The sequence below is a fragment of the Hordeum vulgare genome, chromosome 7H (assembly GCF_904849725.1).
Source record: "Hordeum vulgare subsp. vulgare chromosome 7H, MorexV3_pseudomolecules_assembly, whole genome shotgun sequence".
NCBI lineage: Eukaryota > Viridiplantae > Streptophyta > Magnoliopsida > Poales > Poaceae > Hordeum > Hordeum vulgare.
This window is the reverse complement of record NC_058524.1, coordinates 48,668,426-48,677,504: the sequence shown is the minus strand read 5'-3', so window position 1 is coordinate 48,677,504 and position 9,079 is coordinate 48,668,426. Positions and strand designations below refer to the sequence as shown.

Genomic DNA, 9,079 nt, shown 5'->3' with positions numbered 1-9,079 from the left:
ACAAAAAAATTGACACAAACTTGAGAAAAATTGCATTGGAACTTGTCCATGATCTCATCGATCTTGAGAAGAGTAGAGTATAACTAAGCAAAAATTCAACATTCTTAATATATGTTTGTGGCATCACTAAAGAAGTTTTGAAGCACCATCAATAAATTTTTGTATGTTCAAGGGATCATAAAGGACTACATCAAACAGCAATGAAACCTTTCTTCCAGGTCAGACCAAAGGTACGTCACAACATGTATCCAATCTACAATTTGCAATTATCTATACGACGGGATGTTAGAAATGAACATAACTACATATGTATATAGATCTTTCCTTTTCATATGCTGCTTAGCTCATAAGGAAAACTACAAACTTTTATCTCGGCATTGAGGTTCTCACGCTTTTACATGTACCTAAGATGGTATCGCTCGAAGCAGAGGAAGATCCTCTAATCTCATATGTATAACATTACTTGACACCTAGATGTTGCCTTGGTTTTCTCAAAAGAAATTTTACATACGCAATACTCATGAAGGAAGCACTTCCTTATTTCTAGCTAGCTCTATACCCCAAAAGAACAAACATGTATTTATGTATAGCAAAACTAAATAAGGAAACTACTAAACGTGCAAGGTTGCGTCAACGGATGGACGGACTGGCAAGGATGATGCAAATCTATCTCCTGAAGATGGGTCAATGATTTGATGATGATGATGACGTCTAAAACGTGTGCGTGTGGTGTATGCTTTAGGTCTGATGCACCGGCTATGGGTTCCGATACGTTATGTGAATGTATCAGCCACGACACCGGTATTAGATATGGGAAGTGAGAGCACTCCACGTTATCGAGTTTTTTAGGTGTTAGTGCTGGCTTCGGATGGTTTGATGTATATTTTTGTAAGACCTATATTGAATAACAAATGAAACTGACCGTATGCATCGATTGATGCAGAGGCCGGGGGTTTTAACTTCCTGTTCCATAATATATATAGGGATCAACTATTCGTCACACTGAGTGAGGAATTGTTATTCTTCACCCCTTCTGTTTTAACAGCAATGCATCGTAATTTTATCTTATTTCATACGTAGAAAGAGACCATAAAAAAAATACATAATCACGTAAATATATTTTATGTCACGTAAAATTACAAACACAATAACATAGTGTAAAATAGATATAAAATGTATTTTTTTTTGCCGTGATCTATATTTTTGTTTTTATATCAAATTTTATGTAGTGAATCAATATAAATATAATTATTTGTATTTCATATGTAATTTATTTATGAAACGATCGTAACATTATCTTTGATGAAGAATAAATTATTCTGCATCCCGTATGACGAACTCAATTTCTATATATCTACCCCTACTAATAAAGCACCTATTGCTTCTGTGGTACGTCATTAAAATTATCTTCAGAATTCTTTAATATTACCCACCAATACCATCTATAAGTTATAAAAAACGTTTTGCAGGGAATCCTCGCATGGGCCGGCCCAAGCATAGGGACCAGATATATTACGCTCTGTTCGCTGGAAAATACATAGCATGCGCATTTGGGCCAGCCCATGGGCGGGGGCTATTTTTTTAGTTTTTTAGTTACTATTATTTATCTGTACTTTTTTCTTTTTTCTCATTCAAATAAATCAAAAATAAATTTCGAAATTCAAAAAATTATATTTACATAAATGTTTGATAAAACATAGAATGTTTGCAAATTCAAAAATTGTTCGGGATTTTTGTAAAAATGTTTACATATTAAAAAAATCGTAATTTTGGAGAAAACATTCGTGAATCAAAAAAAGTCCATCATTTTGCAAAATTTCTTTAGTGCAATTAAAAAATGTTTGATAATTCAGAAAATGAATTATTCGCCAATTCACAAGAAAATACTTGAAAACAGTTCGTAATATAAAATATTGTTTGGAATTTAAAAAAATGTTTATATATTGTAAAAAATGTTCTTGATTTTAAAAATGGTTCCAAATTTGTAAAAATGTTCACGAATGACCAAATGTATGCAGTTCAACAGTAATGCTTCTGAGTCTTTCAGATTATATACGTGAGTGAATTTTGAAGAATTAATTGTCAGCGTGGATCGGAATATTATAGTATATTTTAAAAAATGTTTCTTGAAATTCAGAATAATTCTTTGAATTAATAAGTTTTTTGACAACCATGATATTTTTTAAAAAATATGAATATCGTTTCAACTTGTGAATTGTGAATAAAATTAAAAGAAGAAATATTTTCTTGCATTTGTGAACAAATTTTTGAAATCATGCGATGAGATATGAACATAATGTGGTCATCGCCATTGAAGATGGTGGATTTTTTTCTCCCGTTGCAACGCACAGGTCCTTTTGCTATATTTTAAAAAATGTTTCTTGAAATTCAGAATAATTCTTTGAGTTACCAAGTTTTTTGACAACCATGATATTTTAAAAAAAATATGAACATTGTTTCAACTTGTGAATTGTGAATAAAATTAAAAGAAGAAATATTTTCTTGCGATGAGATATGAACATAATGTGGTCATCGTCATTGAAGATGGTGGTTTTTTCCTCCCGTTGCAACGCACGGGCCCTTTTGCTAGTATATATAAAGAGAGAGGAATTTTGGGGGTTGGGGAGGGGGATAGGGAGTTAGAGTAAAAGTTTTACTCCCTTGACATTTTTGGGAATCGGCTAGGTCCATCGTAGGAAGTAAACCAAATTTTTTACTCTTTTATGATAGTATTGGATATCGGTTAGAAATGCACTCGGAGAAATAAATCAGCTTTTCTCTAAGCTGTATAGGGTATACGTTTGAGCATCGGTGCTTACAAAAACTTGATTTATGTTACTAAACATCTTCCTAAGCACTACTATTGTACAAGGCCTTAGACATCAGGCCATCACTTAGCTAGAGTGGATGGGTGCACGTTCCAAGTGAGTCAGCAGCTTAATTACTATCCACCTGGCACCGGCCATGCGATGCACATAATGCTGGTTTGTTTGTGTATCCTCAATTTGGTTTCTGTGTTCTAACGGATTGTATCTTCTGCTCTGTTCGTGTGTACCCAGTTTGTTTTCAGCTTTAAGAAAACAAATTAGTCACTTTGGGTTTCTGCTTTATTCTTGAACGTTTTCAATTAAATAGGTAAACGCAGTAGTTGCCATCAACGCTGGGGATGTAGCTCAGATGGTAGAGCGCTCGCTTAGCATGCGAGAGGTATGGGGATCGATACCCCACTTCTCCAAATTTTATAATTTTTTGTCTTGGGCAGAAACCCTGCGTTCCGTGGGCCGTGGCCAGACCACAGGAAGTCATCGTCAATCACCAGGCCGCTACACATGCCGCAGCGTCTTGGGCTTTGTGGTGTGTAGTGAGCTGAGCTGCGCCATATATCGCCTATTTTTCTGAAAATAATACAGTGTCAGCCATGGGAAGCCGATTAGTGCCCTGCATGGTAGCTCCCGTTGCTCGACCAGGTGACAAGATAGTTTCCCGTGTGGCAGCTCCCTCTACCGGACCAGGGCAAGGCTGAATTACGGTTATAATTTATCACTTCTAACTTTTCGTCAAAGTTTTTCATTTTTAACTTTTCAGTATAGTATCCCGAGGTGGATTTGTAGTAATCATCCACCGGTGGATTTGTAGTAATCATCCATTACGTTTTTAGCCGTTCGATGTACGCGCATGCACCGTCAGATTACCAGCTCGGTCGCCTCCCCTCATCACGTAAAATCCTGAAACAATGCTCTAGTTGCAGAAACAAGCACGCTGCTACGTGTCCGGCTTACGGGTTAAAAAGTGACTGACGGGTCTTTTGCAACATAGATTATGTTCCAATTTTTTTTGCAACAAAGAGCATGTTGCGAAAACGTCCATATATGTATTTTTACAATATAATTTGTTATAGAATATTTTCTGCAACAAGGATCGTGTTGCAGAAACTTTTGCAACAAAGGTCATGTTGTAAGAAACTTTTGCAACATAGGTCAGGCTGCAGAAAACTTTTGCAAAAAAAATTCGTTGTTCTAATTTTTTGAAACAGAGTCCAAGTTGCAGAAATTCGTCATTGCGCCTAGCTTTGCCGCACCCGTAGTGCACCTTTATAGTCACCCAGTTACGTTGTGACGTTTGATACACCCAAAGCACTCCAACGGTATCCGAGGGTTGCACGACCTCACGGTCGAAGTAAAAGACACTTGACATTAGAAAAGCTTTAGCATACGAACAATACGATCTAGTGCTATGCTTAGGATTGGTTCTTGTCCATCACATCATTCTTCCAATGATGTGATCCCGTTATCAATGACATCCAATGCCCATGACCAGGAAACTATGATCATCTATCGACTAACGAGCTAGCCAACTAGAGGCTTGCTAGGGACACATTATGATCTATTTATTCACACATGTATTGCTGTTTCCTGTTAATACAATTATAGCATGAGCAATAGACGATTATCATGAACAAGGAAATATGATAATAACCATTTTATTATTGCCTCTAGGGCATATTTCCAATAGTCTCCCACTTGCACTAGAGTCAATAATCTAGTTACATTGTGATGTATCGAACACCCATAGCATTATGGTGTTGATCATGTTTTGCTCGTGGAAGAGGTTTAGTCAACGGGTCTGCAACATTCGGATCCGTATGTACTTTACAAATCTCTATCACTCCACTCTGGACATGGTCCTGGTGGAGTTGTAGCGGCGTTTGATGTGCTTCGTCTTCCGGTGAAATCTGGACTCCTTGGCTATGGCAATGGCCCCAGTGTTATCACAGAAGAGTGTCATTGGACCCGACGTGCTTGGAACCACTCCAAGGTCGGTGATGAGCTCCTTCATCCAAATTCCTTCATGAGCTGCTTCTGAAGCAGCTATGTACTCCGCTTCACATGTAGATGCTGCCATGACTTCTTGCTTGCTGCTGCACCAGCTCACTGCCCCACCATTCGAAACATATACGTATCCGGTCTGTGACTTAGAGTCATTCGGATATGTGTCGAAGCTAGCGTCGACGTAACCCTTTACGACGAGCTCTTCGTCACCTCCATAAACGAGAAACATTTCCTTAGTCCTTTTCATGTACTTAAGGATATTCTTGACCGCTGTCCAGTGTTCCATACCGGGATCACTTTGGTACCTCCCTACCAAACTTATGGCAAGGTTTATATCAGGTCTGGTACACAACATGGCATACATAAGAGAGCCTACGACTGAAGCGTAGGGGACATAACTCACCTTCTCTCTATCTGCTGTCGTGGTCGGCGACTGAGTCTTACTCAATCTCATACCTTGCAAAACTGGCAAGAACCCTTTCTTTGAGTTTTCCATATTGAACTTCTTCAATATCTTGTCAAGGTATGTACTTTGCGAAAGACCTATGAGGCGTCTCGATCTATCTCTATAGATCTTGATGCCTAATATGTATGCAGCTTCTCCAAGGTCCTTCATCGAAAAACTCTTGTTCACATAGGCCTTTATGCTCTCCAACATCTCTATACTATTCCCCATCAATAATATGTCATCCACATACAGTATGAGGAAAGCTACAGAGCTCCCACTCACTTTCTTGTACATACAGGCTTCTCCGTAAACCTGTATGAACCCAAACGCTTTAATCACTTCATTAAAGCGAATGTTCCAACTCCGAGATGCTTGCACCAGCCCATAGATGGAGCTCTGGTGCTTGCACACTTTGTTAGCATCCTTAGGGTCGACAAAACCTTGTGGTTGCATCATATACAACTCTTCCTTAAGGTTCCCGTTAAGGAACGCTGTTTTGATGTCCATTTGCCAAATTTCATAATCATAAAAGACGGCAATTGCTAACATGATTTGGACTGATTTCAGCTTCGCTACGGGAGAAAAAGTCTCTTCGTATTCAATTCCTTGAATTTGTCGAAAACCCTTTGCGACAAGTCGAGCTTTATAAACGGTTACATTACCGTTTGCATCAGTCTTCTTCTTGAAGGTTCATTTATTTTCTATGGCTCGCCGGTCATCGGGCAAGTCCACCAAAGTCCATACTTTGTTCTCATACATGGATCCTATCTCGGATTTCATAGCTTCAAGCCATTTGTTGGAATCTGGGCCCGCCATCGCTTCTTCATAGTTCGAAGGTTCACCGTTGTCTAACAACATGATTTCCATTACAAGGTTGCCGTACCACTCTGGTGCAGAGCGTACCCTTGTGGACCTTCGTGGCTCAGTAGTAACTTGATCCGAAGCTTCATGATGATCATCATTAACTTCCTCTTCAGTTGGTGTAGCCGCCACAGGAACAACTTCCCGCGCTGCGCTACTGTCCTGTTCAAGAGGGGGTGTAATTACCTCATCAAGTTCTACCTTCCTCCCACTTACTTCTTTCGAGAGAAACTCTTTCTCTAGAAAGGATCCGTTCTTGGCAACAAAGGTTTTACCTTCGGATCTAAGATAGAAGGTATACCCAATAGTTTCCTTAGGGTATCCTATGAATACGCATTTTTCCGCTTTGGGTTCGAGCTTTTCTGGTTGAAGTTTCTTCACATAAGCATCGCAGCCCCAAACTTTAAGAAACGACAACTTAGGTTTCTTGCCAAACCATAGTTCATACGGTGTCGTCTCAACGGATTTAGACGGTGCCCTATTTAAAGTGAATGTTGCAGTTTCTAATGTGTATCCCCAAAATGATAGCGGTAAGTCGGTAAGAGACATCATAGATCGTACCATATCTAATAAAGTGTGATTACGATGTTCAGACACTCCGTTGCATTGCGGTGTGCTAGGCGGTGTCAGTTGTGAAACGATTCCACACTTCCTTAGGTGTGTGCCAAATTCGTGACTGAAATATTCTCCTCCACGATCTGATCGTAGACACTTAATTTTTCTGTCACGTTGATTCTCGACCTCACTCTGAAATTCCTTGAAATTTTCAAATGTCTCAGATTTGTGCTTCATCAAGTAGATATACCCATACCTACTCAAATCATCGGTAAGAGTGAGAACATAACGATAGCCACCGCGAGCTTCAACGTTCATTGGACCACACACATCAGTATGTATTATTTCCAACAAGTCGGTTGCTCTCTCCATTATTCCTGAGAATGGAGTCTTAGTCATCTTGCCCATGAGGCACGGTTCGCATGTGTCAAATGATTCAAAGTCAAGAGACTCTAATAGTCCATCAATATGGAGCTTCTTCATGCGCTTAACGCCGATGTGACCAAGGCGGGAGTGCCACAAGTATGTGGGACTATCATTATCAACTTTACATATTTTGGTACTCACACTATGAATATGCGTAACATCACGATCGAGATTCATCAAGAATAAACCATTCACCAGCGGAGCATGACCATAAAATATATCACTCATATAAATAGAACAACAATTATTCTTTGACTTAAATGAGTAGTCGTCTCGCATTAAGCAAGACCCTGATACAATATTCATGCTCAAAGATGGTACTAAATAACAATTATTAAGGTTTAAAACTAATCCCGACGGTAGATGTAGAGATAGCGTGCCGACGGCGATCACAGCGTCCTTGGAGCCATTCCCGACGCGCATCGTCACCTCGTCCTTGGCCAGTCTCCGCTTATTCCGCAGTTCCTGCTTTGAGTTGCAAATGTGAGCAACAACACCAGTATCAAATACCCTATAACGACCAAGATGCGGTCCTTTCCGATCTGGGGGTCGAGGCCCCCGAATAGGAAAGAAGCGCATCTAAGCATTTCGCAAGCAAGTAAACGTAGCACATAACAATAATTACAGTAAACAATCTGGGATTCAACTGTCTTCTTATTGATAATACAGAGTACAACGCAGATACAAACAAGGTAGTTCCGGTACGGACTACAAAACAAGGAAAATGCTATGCTACCCGCTGCAGGCCCACGATAACGACCACGGCTCAGTCCTCTGGATAGTTCACGTAAAGGCGATCTGTCTCCTCGTCGTACTGCCACGCCAGCTGGGTGCCGTCGGGATCATCTGTCTCTGAGGTACCTGTACCTGCTGGGAGTTTCGGAGGAATCCGTGAGCCACGGGGACTCAGCAATCTAGGACCTTGGTGCCAAAACTAGTCACGTTATTTGGGTAAGGAAGGGATGAAGTGTTTCAGGCTGCTGCATCCTATGATAGAATAAGTGGCTAACTTACGCAAAGGGGAAGTGAAAGTGGTCTATGCTAACGATCGGGAATACTTGATCAGAAAGTGATCCTGAACACCTACCAACGGCATTCATAACCCCAGCGTGTTCACAGTCGAAGAGAGATCTTCGAAAGGACAGTCACAGTTACGCACACAGTTGGCATTTTTGTTAGTTTATGTTTAAGTTCTCTAATACCGGATGTTAACAAAATATTCCAAGTTGCCACATAACCGCGGGCACGGCTTTCCGAAAGATTAAACCCTGCAGGGGTGCTCCAACTTGTCCATCACAAACGAACACAGGCAGCAAAGGCATCCTCTATCACGAATCTCGTGATCTCGTCGGATTTCTTAGAGGAAAACCTCAACTCTGGGGAAAACCAAAGCTTCACTGGGATTCCTATACGCAAGATATACCACTAAGGTAAGACAAGACCGGTAGGACCTCCCGTCGTGTCGACGACCCTGATAAGAGCCGCGTATCTCAGTCTCAGGACACGACAGATGAGGTAGACGTCGGGATGGCTAAACCTCTGGGTGACCAGTGGGGCCCCGGACATCGCTCAGGTGGGGCCAACACTCATGAGGAGCACTGGCCCGGGTTTTTGATTAAATTCCTCGGGGTAGCTATTCCCTATGCAGATTATTATGTGATTAGCAAATTAAAACCAAAGTTGGGTCCTGCCGGACAAGCCTTAGCACTACGTGATTTATCAAGGGGGTCCCCATAACAACCCCGAACGTGTTAGGAGCGATCATTAAGGAATCAAACATCGGTAACCGGTAACTAAGGCGGCAATAATGGAACAAGACACCCGGCAAAAGGCTAGGCCTCCCGTCATTTACCAAGTATATAGATACATTAATTAAATAACAGAATTTAATATAATGATATCAAGCTCATGTCATCACATGAGTTTTAAACACCTGCAACTAACAATGCTAACATTAGTA

The 9,079-nt window shown here is 40.5% G+C and overlaps 1 non-coding gene across 1 annotated transcript; it reads left to right on the top strand.

The window, feature by feature from the left end:
• The first annotated feature begins 3,162 nt into the window (after positions 1 to 3,162).
• Positions 3,163 to 3,235, top strand: TRNAA-AGC. Its single transcript has one exon. It is a non-coding gene; the product is annotated as a tRNA-Ala (tRNA).
• Positions 3,236 to 9,079: the final 5,844 nt, after the last annotated feature.